This window comes from Centroberyx affinis, unplaced genomic scaffold (assembly GCF_046629955.1).
Source record: "Centroberyx affinis isolate AG114_WGS23_722 - 3 ecotype Tasmania unplaced genomic scaffold, CSIRO-AGI_Caff_v1 ptg001395l_1, whole genome shotgun sequence".
Taxonomy (NCBI): Eukaryota; Metazoa; Chordata; class Actinopteri; order Beryciformes; family Berycidae; genus Centroberyx; species Centroberyx affinis.
Window position 1 is genome coordinate 299,277 of NW_027279877.1, and position 15,372 is coordinate 314,648.

Here is a 15,372-nt window from a genome sequence, read left to right on the forward strand (position 1 = left end):
GGAAGTAAAAGAAGTAAAAGAAAAACAGAGTCTGCATCCAAGAGGCGAGAGGCAGCTACCGACTGCCTACACAAGCCCATCGCCTTTTGAAGAGGAACACTGCTATAGCTCTGAATTGCCCCAGGACAATTTGGCCAGTGTTGGTGGGCATACTTCCTCCCATCACCAGAAACAAACAGAAGACTCTTAATGAAAGGATGGAATAAAAACTGTATAAGTTGAAGAGGTGACTTGGATGCATAATTCTGACAGTACAGTTTTCTGGGGATCGGGGCACATGTTTTGACTTAGAACTGCTAGCCAAAGAATAAATTAAAACTCACTCCACAAGCGTTGTACACCAACCTTGAAGAAGTTTCAGTCCTATTCATTGTCCATTATCCAGACTGAACATCAGCATAACATCACAGATTAAATTCTGTCTGAGTTATAGCTTTGGGAGGTAATTATACATGACGTGAGTAACATAAGAATTCATTTTATGTGATTCTCCCATTTAATAACAAAGCTACAGATAGTGTCTCACAGTAGAGGGATCATGAGAACAAGATTTACATACCAAATTAAATAAAAGTATTGTCTTGCTTTGAAATGTGCATGAATTTTGAGTACTATTGCAATAAACATATTGTTTTTCTTTACTATTTCATGTGTCTCTCTGCAAGATCACACTGTTTATAATATTTCAAGGTAAACAACTGCAGAACAGGATGGATTGGTGGTGTTAATGATCCCCTTATGTAAATGACCCTTTTCACATCTTTGCATCTCATCTCTTTGTTTTTCTGCACACCCCATGCTCATCAGTGGCAATGGCCATGAGACACCCCACAATGAGGGAAAATCTGGGCATGTTTAGGAACTCCACTGTCAGTGTTGAAAGGTATCTTACCAGGGGGTCTTTCTAATTAAACTGGTGCCCAAACCAAGGCTGTGGGAGATTGTGCATCTGCTATGCAAAGTGGCTAGAAATCCTCCAGCTGCCCATCTGCAAAACTTTTCATCTGGCCTCCATCGGAGGAGGAGGTTTGGGAAAATGCCTTTATTTTTCATAATCCCCCCTCTCTCTCTCCTACCTTATCCATATTTCATGAAGAGCTCTGGAGGTATGAAATTGTCTGAGACTAATCCACTACTGGATATTTAGTCCCAGATTAAAATCACTCGCTTCACTGCCTCATAATTCTGTTCCTATTGATTGCCTGGGTCCAAATATAAGTCAAGGATGTACAGAACATTTTTCCCGGGCATTTCTGAAATTGTATCAGCGTTGCTTCTCTGCAGTGCATCCATGCAAATGGTTGCCGACTACAGCGAGCATTTGTCAGGCTTTTGTGCAAACTCAACATTGTGTTCCACAGTTATGGTTTGTTTAGACTCATGTTCACGTTGGCAAGACATTCTAAACCTGTTGTACCCCCAAAAATGTCACTAAAGCCACATTGGAAAACCTGAAGCATAATTTAAACAGAATTCAAAAGCAAACCTGCAAACGGTCCACAAAAATCCTGATAGACAGCTAGAGTTGCTTGAAATCTTCACAGCTGTCTCTTAAAGATGGCAAGGGGATCGTGTGAGCATCGTGACATGTTAGTCACACTCAGGGGCGGATCAATCCATTGTTGCCTGAGGTAGAAGCTCCAAGTCTTTTTCCTGCAGGGTGCTCTCCACACACCGTCCCCGAGACTCAACAGTCGCAAAGTTAAAGATGGAGATGTGTTGATGCATGCCTGCCAGAAAATCACAGCCCAACTGTTCAGTGCCAAAAGCCACACAGGCATGGCAGGTGAGAAACTGAATGAAACTCTTAAACTGCACAGGAGACAGAGAGGGTGAGGGAGCGGTGAGCACTGATCTGCCGTTGAGTCATCCACTCTCTTTTGAGATGAAGGTCTGAGGCTGTTTAGACAGGCTTGGATTTTAAAGGTAGTTTGGGTGAAAACATAGTAGTAGTAGAACAGGAATAGAATAAAGTTTGAGTTATCAAAACTAGGCTAATATTTTGTTTTGATTTATTCAGTTACCCATGTCATGATATGTTTAACAAAGCTATCTATTTTTACATAAATAAACAAAAAACACAACATGAGTCAGACAATAGATGCCGGATAATATTAACAAGAGCCAACAATAGAGTGCATTCAGTTCGACCTACAAGCCAAAATTGAAATTCAGCAACGACCAGCAGAAGCTTATCTTTGTCGACACGGAAAAAGTGAAGCACTTGCATGTGCACTTGATTAATTATGGAAATAAGTATTTGTTTGTTTTTCCTGACTCTTTGGTGTAATAGTCTGGCTGCAGATTGATTTTCAGCAGGCGCTAGCTAGAGTATCATGTCTGCTAGTACAAGCTCTCTTGTCTCCAAAGATTATTCCATCTATGAAGAGTCTGGCAAGTAAACAAAGGAACAGGTGGTTGGCTGCGAAAGAGGCAAAGGAATAATGCCGCTTCCACAGTACATGGATCCATGTCTGTTTGTTGTTCTGAGTTCCCCAGTTCTCGAGTCTCTGTTTGTGAGCAGAGTCTAATGATAGTGTTTAGTCATCCCTCCCACTTCAGAAACTTCCAGCAGAAATTCACTTTTTCTATAAGAATAGTGCGAGCACATTGCGGCCGTCACAAACAGGTTTTTTCGCTTTGTGTGGAATGACCAGCATCAGTAACGCGGTCACTCGCCAGGTGCAGATATAACACCCTCTTTCTCAGGTCTATTTGCTGAAAAGACCATGGACTGGATACTTTATATGGATGGTGAAGTTGCACCATACAGATCTGCTCAGTAGTATACTGCCCAGCACCTCACACTGTGTACCCCTGCACCTCCGACACAGGACAAAGCCACAAAGATCCATTTCGATATTCACCATGAGTGTGTTGCTATAACGATGATACTTGAGCGGCACAATAAATGTAAATCAAGCCAGTAGCATAACTGCCTTCTAATAGTGGGTCAGCTTTGTGGGTCAAGCATTTATATAACTCACAGCAAAACACATCAAGGCCAAAACTCATCTTCTTTGCTTCACTTTATGCTCATTCATTGCAAATATAAAGCAGAACAGAACTGATTAGCCTAAGAAGCATTACAGAGTGAATTTCTTGGCTCTGCCAGTGAAGTCATCTAGTAATGAACATGCCCCACTGAAAAACTCCAGCTATTCCAAAGGATTCAAGCTCCTGCTGCACACAACATGGAATGCAGATTGGAGAACAAATCCCAGGAGCTTGTTTCCAATAATATAACTTGGTGAGAAAAAATGCCTTCGCCATGTTTCAGTATCCCAGCCTATAGTGTGCTGTATGGGCTTGTTGATTCCCAGAAGAAGAATGTTTTTAATGAGCCCCCAAGTGATGACTTCCAGTCTCAAGGCCCTACTGTACAGGGATCCCATCTTTAAGGCCAGCCATTTTACCTTCATATGGGAAATTCCCCAGGTGATCATCACTCATCCCGAACCCGCACTCCGTTGAAAACATTACACTTCCCCTTCCGCCGGATTTCAGGGGGGAAAACTCATCTAAATTTGAAAAACTGCATCTTGTGAGAACAGAATTCCCAGGTGGAGTGAGCTTGCCCTGGAATTCAGATTTATCAGGTTCTACTCTGAATACAACTCATATCAAAGACGGAGCGAGGATCATTTGGCAGACAGTGAGAAGATGAGACAATTCCTCGGAGTTGTACAAGGCTTCCATAAAGTCTCAAAAATGAAAATGGAGGAAAGGCAGGAAAAAGGTCAAAAATTTCTGTGGAAAGTTTAGATTTTCTTTAAGCCTTTAAAAGACCATCTGCAGTGCCACCCACCCCCACTGTTTCTAATCATGTTTGTTGACAAAATTCAGTTTCATTTATTAACTAGCTCAATAAAAAAAAAAAAGGTTACAATTCATTGACTATGCCTCATCTCCATTTCCTCTTGCACACTGGCAGCTCAGAGAGTGACAGAAATGTTAAATTCCTTGAGGCACAGAAAATATACACTCAGAAAACATCAATTACTTAAATGAGAGCTTCCCTGTAGAACTTTGGCAGCCGTCTTTGCTGCACAAGACTGCTGTATTCTCTCCTTCCTTTCCTTCATTTTCAAGTTCTTTTGATAGGAATTTCTGTGGGTGCAAAAAATAGTGCATGCAGATACATTTTACCAAAGCAGGACTTTTCGAGGTGAAAAGTTTAAGGCACTTTCTAAAGGCCATCTTGCTATGACTTATTCTGACTAAGGACTGAGTGAGTTTTGCTTTCTTGGTTTTTACTCTAAAAGACTAAGGGGAAAAATCACTTCAAAAACAGCTATTGGCAATGTGCCTTGCATTCCTGTTTGTTGCTGTTGATGACCAGAAAAGCCCTTTACCAGGAATTGCCTTTTACTAGTCATCTATTTTTACACTATAAATATTAGGTTAGACAATATACACAATATGTATTGTGATAAGTGACTTAGAAATCCAAATGTGGTAACGCTTGTGACAACTTTATAACTGACAAGCATCCAACTTCACTATGCCACAATATCAGTAGAGATTTCCCACCTCCTTTGTTTGAATATAAATACTATTGGATATACTGTACAGTAGTGTATTGGATATACTGTGCACATTTACTTACTGTAAATCACAATTTATATCCAACCTAACTAGCTTGCAGTGGTAACTGACTAAAAGCTGTCCAGTGTTTTGGTTAAAAATGAAATCATTTTAGGTTTGCAACATAAACCGATAACATAAAAGGTGAAATTGCTTGTCCAGTTCTCATATTCTCTATACTCTGTTGCCAAATTATGCGACAAGGTCAGCAGATTTGCCACAATCTCTATTGGTATTTTGTGCTATTTTAGAGCTTATGTGCTGTCTTGTTTTTATTTAGCAAAATACAAAAATTTAAAATGACACGGTGTAATCCTTTCACCAAGAATGTCACATTTAAGTGGATATTTTTGTGGTCAATCAATGTGTAATTTGTATTGCAAAGATGTCTGCCAGCAGAGGTTACAATAATTATAATAATTGTTATTCTTCCACCAAGCAATATAGGTCTTGAACAGAACGGTTGCTAAGTGACACATAATGTAAGTAGCGGTATGACTGGTGATTTTCGGTCAGCGCAATAATGTTTAAATTAGCTGGTATGCTGTCACAGGTGCCAAAACAGAACTATCCTTTTTATACAAAGAGCACTGCCGCTCCTGGCTGCTATGGGGTTAAGAGGGTTAATGTAGGACTTGGTGGCTCATGTCCTGAAGCAAAAATGAATTTTAAAAAGTAGTTTTCATCTGGGAACTTTCAATGAGGTGTGCATAACAAACAACTCATGGATGCCTGCCTGTACTGATGGCCTAAAAAGCTAACTTGAGTTTGTCTTGATGGCACCATGGTCTGATGAATACATATATATATAGAATGTGCATGTGTGTGTGTATGTGTGTGTGTGTGTGTGTGTGTGTGTGTGTGTGTATGTGTGTGCGTGTGTGCGTGTGTGTGTGTGTGTGTGTGTGTGTGTGTGTGTGTGTGCGATCACATGGCTCATGAGAAATCCTCCATAGGGATAGGTTCCAGCAGATTGGGCTGCCGTTAGGGAAGGCGCCACATCCTCAACAATTTAGCACTGAGCCTCGATTTCCTCTCTGGGCTTGCGGGGGTGTTTGTTTTTCCTTAACATTGTTTACTTTCAGGGTTGTGTGTGCATATTTGTGTTTGTATTATTTTTTCATAGATCCGCCACTGAAACTGGGAGTCTGGCAGTAATATAATTTATGAAATCCCTATCAGATTCCAATTCATGAAAAATAGATTATCCTCACTAACAGTGACTAAGTGACAAGGTTTGTGTCAGGTGTTTTACTTCAGGTGATGTTGGCGATCACACTACTGCCAGTGCTATAAACATAATGCCAGGGCCAATACCAATGCTAATGCTAATGCCACTGCCAGTGCCATTACCAATACCAATACCAATACCAATACCAATACCAATACCAATACCGATACCAATTCCAATGCCTATGCCAATGTCAGTGCTAATGTCAATGCCTATGCCAATGCCAAGACCAATGCCAATATAACCATATAATCAATACAATTTCATATCATACTGACATACTGACATTCTATTCTCATGTAATAAGTCAAAATGGAAGATGTTGGCCAATCAGTTAAAGCAATAAGGCAAAGGTCAGAGGGCAATTGGAGGTTGTTGTTTTTTTATGGCTGCCAAGCAAGTTGTGCACAGCTCTGCTTATTTACTTTTTCACTTATTTGTTTTTCAAAGACTAGCCTCATTCCCTGCACTTAATGCTACTTTCTTCTTTGGCCTCATCAGCAAATATGAGAAAATCAGCCCCACTGGGTATGAAGTAGGTCAAACTGTTAGTAGTTAATTTGGGCTTGGCTCTGGCTGGCTTGAAACAGCACTTCTTTTTCTGTTTACTTAACTCCCTTTCTTTGGATAATAGACGATGCTGTCCAAAGCCCTTAATCTCATAACTTTGCAATATTCTCCACTTATATTTTTAGTAAATATAATTTCATGCTCTTGGTTAATGTGAAGGGCAATTATTTGTACTGTGTTGTATAATCGAAATGCTTTACTGTTTGTGTCGTTAGCTCTACATGGTGTAATCCGGGACACAGAATGGTGAAAGTTAGTCTCTGCAGCACAGACAGTGAACTGCTGGCTGTGGGCTTATAGCCATATTACCTGTTGTTTACAGCCCGCCTGCAGCATGTGATGCCATTCACTCAGCTGTCACAGGATTACAGACTCAACACCCCGGCGCCTTTATGGCATGCAGCTCTCCCTCCCTCTCCTCCACGCAAATGTGGAAAGAAGCAAAATCGTTTTCTTTTTCAACAGGTTTAACACAGAGACGACAGGCCGGCTCGCCCCACCCTTCAGCTTACAAACACACTCTCCCTCCTTTACTGATGACAGTGTGGCTGATTACAGGACTAAAATAATCTCCGTCCTAGACAACATCCCCACCCCACCCCTCCATCTATGTTGATCTGATGCAGCTACAGAGCGCCTTCAGCCTCCACCTCATCCCCCCAAGGTGCAAGAAGAGCACTTTAGGAGCTAATTTGTGCCAACAGCCTACAGTCTGTACATGTTTTCTACAGCGGTAATTTGAATATATTTGATAAGGTGTAAAGTGTTTTACGTCTAGACACTTTCTGTCTAAAGGTATTGTACTCTTCAGACCGGTTAATGTGAATACCAGTTTTGCACTTTGTATATATGCTGTAATTTCACATGTTGTTTTTATTCATGTTCTAATTTTTCATCTCATCTGCATATACTGCATATATACTAATATGTTTGGAACATATTTCATACTGAACATATTGCATATTTTTGGCATATTCTCATCTTGAAAATATTTTTCTTTTTTTTCTTCATCTCTGCTACATTTCTACTTGACATGTTCTAATGTTGAAATTGTCAGTCGCGTGTTCATACAACCCTATTCTTATTTACATTTAATTTTTCTTTGCTGTATCCTGTTACTGTTTGCTGCTGCTATGGACCAGTTTCCCCACAGGGAGCATAAAAGTTTAATCTCATCTCTTCTTACATTTCTAACGTACAGTTCCAGTAGAAAATGTTCAAGTTACGCTGTATGTCACCATTGAAATGAGTCATTTTGCATGTGACATTGAACAGTACAATATGTTGCCTTACAGTACACTAATCCGTTATCAAGTTGGGTGATAAGAGTACATAGACTGTAGATTAAAACAATCAAGCACATTAAGTTTCAGTGCTATTTACTCCTGCTAATCACATGAACAAGGAACTTTAATTAAAAATACGATTTATAGTGATAATTACAAATATGATTAAATCCCACAAAACTAATTTGATTTCAAAACAAAGATACTTGCTACCTAAATACCTTTTTAATTGGATATAGATTTGTTCGGTCAACAACCCCTTTAATGGCAAGACATCAGTAATACTTTACACTGTACCGTATTACAGGGACTGATATCTGCAAAACGTCTCTCTCTAAACTCAGTCTGCTATCTATATTTGTCACTCAATCATACAACAACTCAAAAATAATAAAACAATAGTGTTTATGTAACACTGCGTATTGCAGACATAATTTAGCTTTTCATTAAGTTAATAAATAGAACTGAGACAACCATGGGAATATAATAAATAATTTAATTTCTCCAAAACAACAAAGCATTCTTTCACAGAATCAAAGTTAAAAACCTTGTGAGCCTAAAAGATGGAGAGAGACACGGGTGACGGCCTGTTGGCCGATAAATGTGAAAATGACCGTATTTGGAAAACCTTTTGTATTCTTCTCAGTGCTACACAGCATTTGTCCTTTGTGTTTCTCATGTAAATAGGCTTATAAAAGAAGAACCTCAGGCTATATGAATACAAATGATGTTGTTCTTTATATATTTTGTAGTTTTAAACCAAGACAAAAGATGTGTTTGCAATAGCAGTGTTGGAGATGACCAGAGTGCAGAGCGCAGTCCCTTCCCTGCTGATATATGGGCAGAGTGAACTCAGATGAGTGGTGGCTCGCACGCTGTTTGACAATCTACCATGCATTTCTCAACAGTCACTCTGGGTTTTCTGCTTGCTGCCCTCTAAAACTTCACTGGCTAGTCACCAGCTTAAAATTTAATTCCTTGTTAATACTATATTGAACTCTAACACTGTTAAACAGTGCAATAATTTACTAAAAGAACTCCATAATAAACTATGCGTTAATCTATGCATACAATCCTATGCACACAGTATTTTTCCACACTAATAAACCAACTTCAGGAACTATTGTGCCAGATAAAGTATTTTCAATATACTGAGGGATCACCCATAGGAATGAGTCATGGTGATATGCAGCACTAGCAATAAAGACTGAATCAGCTCTAAAGTTTGTCAGTTACATTAAAATCTGAACAGTAACAATGTGATTTATGAGGTCCCAAGTTAATGCAGGCAACAAGAATGCAACACAGATGGGCTGTAACTTAGCCTCTAAGTGGCATATATTGGTTGTAATAGACTGAGAACTGTCTCTAACAGTTGAATCTTTTGATTTAAAGCCTCTTACTCCTCCAGGTCTCAGGTGTTGCTTTGCTCACAGTCAACATTACTGGGAATGAATTAGGCCTTTATTTCTTTTCCACTGTGGCGTTATAGATGAAATGTAAAAACAGTCTCTTTGAATGCAGTCATTGGACTGCAGTCAAGTCTTCTAAACAAAAAAGTGATCAATCACACTCAAATTCATACCTAGGGGCAATTCAGAGTCTCCAACCCACCTGACTGGCATGTCTTTTGTCTGTGGGAGGAAACTGAAACCCACACGAACACGGGAAGAACATCCAAACTCCACACAGAAAGGGCTCAAACCCAAGTCCTTCTCACTGTGAAGTGACAGTGCTAAACACTGAGTCACTGTGCTCCCCCCATGCTCCAACAGGTTTGAGTTTATATAGCCGCCATCAAGGTAAAACCACAATATTTACATGTATAGATAAATCTACATATGTGTACAGGTCATTTCAGATGCAAATGTCTCTATCTATCATCATCTATCTGTCTATCTCTTTAACTCTCTCATATATACTGTATATATGAACTCAATCAGATTTTATTGCCTGTAAAGCAGCCAACAGCGTCTGAGTTTCCCTGAGCTTCACATTTCCTCAGAACACTGCAGCGTGAGCCTCGCACAAACAAAATGCATCACTTGAGATGTATAAATATGAATTATATATTCATAGAGGTTAACATGATAATATTATTTTCCATTTAGCAGTATAAAATACCATTGTAACTTTTGTCCTGATATGTCATCCCCTCTTATAAATTCCCCATCCCTATCAAGGGGTGCAGAGCAGAGGCTGGAGAGAGAAAAATGAACTCCATCAGGAAGCTGGATAAGATTTCTCTGACACACACAACCTTGGTCCAGTAAGAATATCTCTGTATCCTGCTGACATGTGATCTTCTGAATCTATTTGGGACGGCTTGTCTCACTGAACTCTAAACAAGTCCTTTCAAGCTGCATCATTCATCAATTTCAACCCCGTTTGTGGCTATAGATGATACCCCACAAGCTCAATAGCTGGCAGATATTTAACAATATGTCACACGGCGCTCTTAGACAACCCACACTTAAGGCAATTACTAATCCAATGCGTTAGATGTTGACAACACCAAGCTTTTAAGGCGTTGAGCAAAGCTGATCACATACTTTTGTTACCATGACAGCACTTAATCAACATCTATTGCAGGTGAGCTTTGCAGTATTGTCATTATTGTTTCCTGGCTAGTGAACATGTAACTCCAGTGGCTAAGGCAGACAGTTTTTGAGGCTAAATCTGTCTTTGTTTGTGATGATGGTACAGTACCGGCAAAGCACTTTCTGCTGATGGAGAGGTTCAGCAGATAAATGATGAAAGGGATTCTCGGAGAACCGCTGTTATGGCTCTTTGAACTATTTTTGCTGTCTTATTTTCTGTGATTGCTGGGAGGTCTAACTCCTCTAAGACAACCCTTCTGAACAGGCTTAGAAAAAAATGGTGTGGTTTGTTTACTTTTTTTGGATGTCTGTGTACTATGGTGTGATAATTGAAAGGCTGAATTCGTTGTCCTGTTGTTGTTTTAAGATCATCTACTTCAAAACATAATTCTAAAATCCCATTCTCAAACTTTCACTAAATTAACCTGACGAATGGCTCCAATTTTACAAACAAAACTACTCCAATCGTAACAAGTGGGAGAGTAGAGAGAGGGGACGCGAAAGCATGATTTGAAAGGGTGACATGTCATGAACGTTTCTCTGCATTTAAATCAGCACCCAGTATATAACAGTGTGTTATTGTCTGTTGAATCAGAACATAACAGTTATGGAAATATATCTACTTTTCAGACACAGACACATTTTGAGACTGTTTGCTCTCAAACGCCTCTCGATTGCCCCGGGCATTTTCAACTGTGATCCCTCTGTTTCTGCAACCCCTTCTCTCTTTCCCTACCTGAATATTATTTTATGATATAGATTTTTTTTCAGAGTATTTCACAGCACACGATATCTTAAAAGGTTATTGAATCGAGCACCACACCAATTGGGCATAAATTGGATGGATTATTTAGAGCCCTATAGTGCAAATGTGCTTTTCTGAAATTATTTTATTCCTGATTGAATGTTTATACTATCTACTATATGCCATTGCATGTTCTAATTTGCTCGGCTAATTTTGTGATGGTGCATCATCGTTGTAATATACATCTACCCAAAAAAATAAGGAGTAGTTTTATAGATAAGAGTTCTCAATTATTATAAAGCACTTTATTTTCCTGGTGTTCCATTACCTTTTGAATTTTTTGGGTGAAGTGTCTCAGTGTGCCATTTGCCTTTTTTCAAAAACATAAAACACTCACCAGCAAGGAGGGTTTTGAGATATTTGCTTGATGGTAAAAAAACACCAAATAAGCATCTCGATTCCCTTCAATTGGTGGCATGCCAGTTTCCACCACAGTTTGTTATTTAGACCACTTTGCCTTAATGGAGTAACATATGAGGGCATGTAATAGAGCAGAAATATTATCCTTCATCTAATTCAAGAATGCACTTTTGAAATGGCTTAATCGGTAGTACTGCCATCTATTATACTGACAGGCACAGGACTCATGGGTTCAACACTGGGACAAGCCTCACCCCAGGAGGAGGCTCAAGTGCTTCGTTTAATGAATGAGGCCTGGAACATCGGTGCCTGTTGACCTGGACCATGTGATTAAGCTCTTCAGCTCGGGTCAGAGTGTTTTCTACATTTACATTGATATTCTTTTATTCTGTTTAGGGGCTGTAAGTGCTGTATCCAGTGTGTAATAGCTGGGATAAGCTCAAATCTTCAATTAGGAATCTGAGATCCACCATTAGCAGGATAAAGGCATGGGAGGCGGGGGGTAACATAGTAGAAGAAGTCAGGTAAACTCGCTCCTAACATAGTAGAAGAAGTCAGGTAAACTCGCTCATACCCTTCACCACTATCCTTGGTCGAATTCAAGGCTGCGTTTTTGAATTGGCTTGATCAGTAATGCAGCCATCTGTCATCCTGGCAGGCGCAGTACAGTCAGTGCAACGCTCAAAAGGAATCTATGGTTGTTTCACAAATGACGTCATCTATATACAATGAATAGCACCTGCAAAAACGTACTATACAGGATATAAAAATCATGCGGCTTTGAGGAAGCAGCGTACAACTGGACATTATTATTATTATATTATTTCTATTTTTTTCAAGCACTTGAAGAGCAAGTTTAGGTGAGAAGAAGCAAAAAGGAAAATGGCAATAGGTCACTTTTTTTTTAAAAGAGCTCTAATGACTTTTATCTTTATCCTACAGAGATGGAAGAAAGCTGAATGGAAGACAAGACACTTCTTTCTCCACTGATAGAGAATTAATGTTTATCTAAGGTTTATAAGTGCTTCTGTTGGAATTTAAGTACAGTGCAAGCCACTTACTCCACACAATTGAAATCATTTTGCATATAAGAGGCTTATTGTACTCTTCTGAGGTGTTTAATTAATGTAAATGGTTGTTTCATGTTCTTGAAACAAATATATTTCTTGAAACAGCCTATAGGATATTATACACTTAAATGTTAAATTACAGTATATTGAAATGCTTGATACAATATATAAAACTCTTGGTCAGTAGTTGGGTGTTCATATGTCTCACCGCTGTATTTACATTTCAAAATTTCACATTATACTACATGTATCATATTATAGATAATATTTTGGTCCCTTAGAGCATTTCAGTGCAGGCAGATTTTTTTTTAGCTAAAAACATGACTTCATATTTTCTCTGTGGCGTTTTCTTTTAGCTGGTGAGGTTATTTGCTGTAAATGTCACCTGGGACGCTGAGTGACAAAATAATGACAACCTTTTTTGAGGCAGAGCAATTTCCCAGAATTGAATGAGCAGGATGTGTGTGGGGTGAACAATATGTGCACTTGCCTCCCGATTGGTCTCTGTCGATACCGTTCTGACACCTCTCCAAGAATGTGTTCAGACAAATAGATTGGACATCACACAAACAGAGGCTGAGAGGCAAAATAATGATTTAAACACATACATCTGTTGTCCACCGCTTGTGTTTATTTGGCTCTCCCTTTGGATAAAAGCAGTAAGAGGCAGAAACGGATCACAGTAGGCAATGTCACAATATGTTGAACCTGCATGGTTCCCAAGAAATGCATTTCTGCCGGACTATAATTACAGTGCAAATCTAACCGAAGGCTTGCTCATACCTACATGTTCAGAAATATTAGTTAATTAAAGTGTCATTGAACCGGGTGGGTTGTGTGACAGAAAAATCCATTCATTTCCATTAACCTAGTAACTGTATCTATTTACATGTCAAATGTCAGAGAGTATTGAGTTTTGATATGACAAATACATGTCTCATTATTCATGTTACATGACTCCTTTCCCCATGTAAAACGGATAGTGAGAAACACTGGGACTCAGCCTCTGAAGGTCATTACTTTTGAGTCATAACTATAATGATTGTAGTTTTTCTGTTTTGATAGGCTTGGTTCAAACTATTTTTTACATCTTTTACATTTGAGGGTGTAATCTTTCATGTATCATGTGAATGTCATTCTCTCTTGATATTTTTGTGATGGGTGAAGACGTTCTAGTGAAAGGAGGGCGTGAGATATGCAACCAGAAGAAAGCGGTACAGTACATCTCCTGTGATAATTAAACGGTTCATTACATTTGAAAATGAAATTATAAAAAAAAAAAATGTGACACCTTTCACTTTAAAAATATGACAGAATCATTACCGGTGTGAAAGGAGAACACATTATTGAATATTATTGGAGCTATTAGCTATTTTAAGACATTTCTGTACAGAATGCCAACATAATGGCATTAACGGTACCAACAGTGCTCCATTCTGCCAAAAAGCCTGTGTGCAAAGACACCTAACCCTTACAGCATGGACACATGTGCCAGCTTGCTGCAAGAAGGACGCTTACTGGAAACTAACATTAGCTATAACTACTGCAGCACAATGCAATGAACAGTTACTTGCCAGTCTGGCAATGGCAGATTGTCCTTGCACCCTGCATCTGTTGTTGTAATAATAAACCATACATTTACATTCCTTTGCAAAATGACTGATATAAAACAATGAAAACTTATTATGGGACTTTTTGAAGGATAGTCCTCAAACTTCAGGCAGTTTTTTCCCCCAAAAAAATGGATATGTAGCATTTTTGGAATAGTACACTTCTCATTTTTGAGGATGCAATTACCTGTATTTTTGATACTGGGTGATAAATATCAGGTAACATTCTTCCCAGGATGGATACGCAGCATTTTGGAATGACACTCCTCAAATGTTAAATGGGAATATATATATTATTTCATTAATCCTACACTGTCAGATTCAATAGTGCTAGACAAGGCTCGCACATCAGAATCTCAGGGCGGTTCTGGGAAAAGACTGACACAAAAGCAGGGAGTCATAAAACATTCAACATCATTCAAGTCCCTCTCCCATGCACACTTAGACAATGTGACATTCAAAACAACAAGGGAATGTCGGTCAAGGAAACATATTTCAGGAAATGTTTTTTGAGAAGAATGAAGCGTGTAGAGGAACTAAAACCTGGGGGGGGGGGAAACGGTTAGAAATGATAGTTTTACTGTCACCCATTGTCTAGTGAAGCGGTGTATCAGGCACAATCACAATGGCACATTCACATTTTCACGTCAGCTCCAACTAAGTCATATTATTATTATAAGTCAGGCTTATTTTGAGTTGATGATAGAATATTTTCAGTGTGAAAAGAATACAGAACTAATGCGATAGCACAGTTTCTTTTTTTGGGTAATACTTTTCCTAATTCAAATTTTTACTGCTATTACTGAGCGAACATCACATCTCATTTTGATTGATTAGGTGCCAACCCAAAAGTGAAAAGAGTTTGCCTCTCTTTGAGCTTCGCTGACATTTACACTCAAAATGATAAACAAATTGTATTCCATATGCAAAACTCATTTTCTTCAGAGTCTACTTGAAAATGTGTCATCTTGGAGTTCATTTCTCTTCCTTCCTTTATTGTTTTATGGGGTCTTTAAAATGTAAGTGTTCCCTTTTCTTCCTCCTTACCTATTAGAACACAGCTGTGAGGCAATTCTGTAAAAGAAAATCCAGTTACCATGTGCTGAACTGTTTAAGCGCTAAGCAGCGGGTTTGATGAATTACAAGTCAGTTAGTCCATTTTGCTGACAGAATGCAAATTTATTTATGACCCTGAGACTGGTAGAAAATGAAATCATCATACATTTCCAAACACTCACGCAGTGTTTTAGATT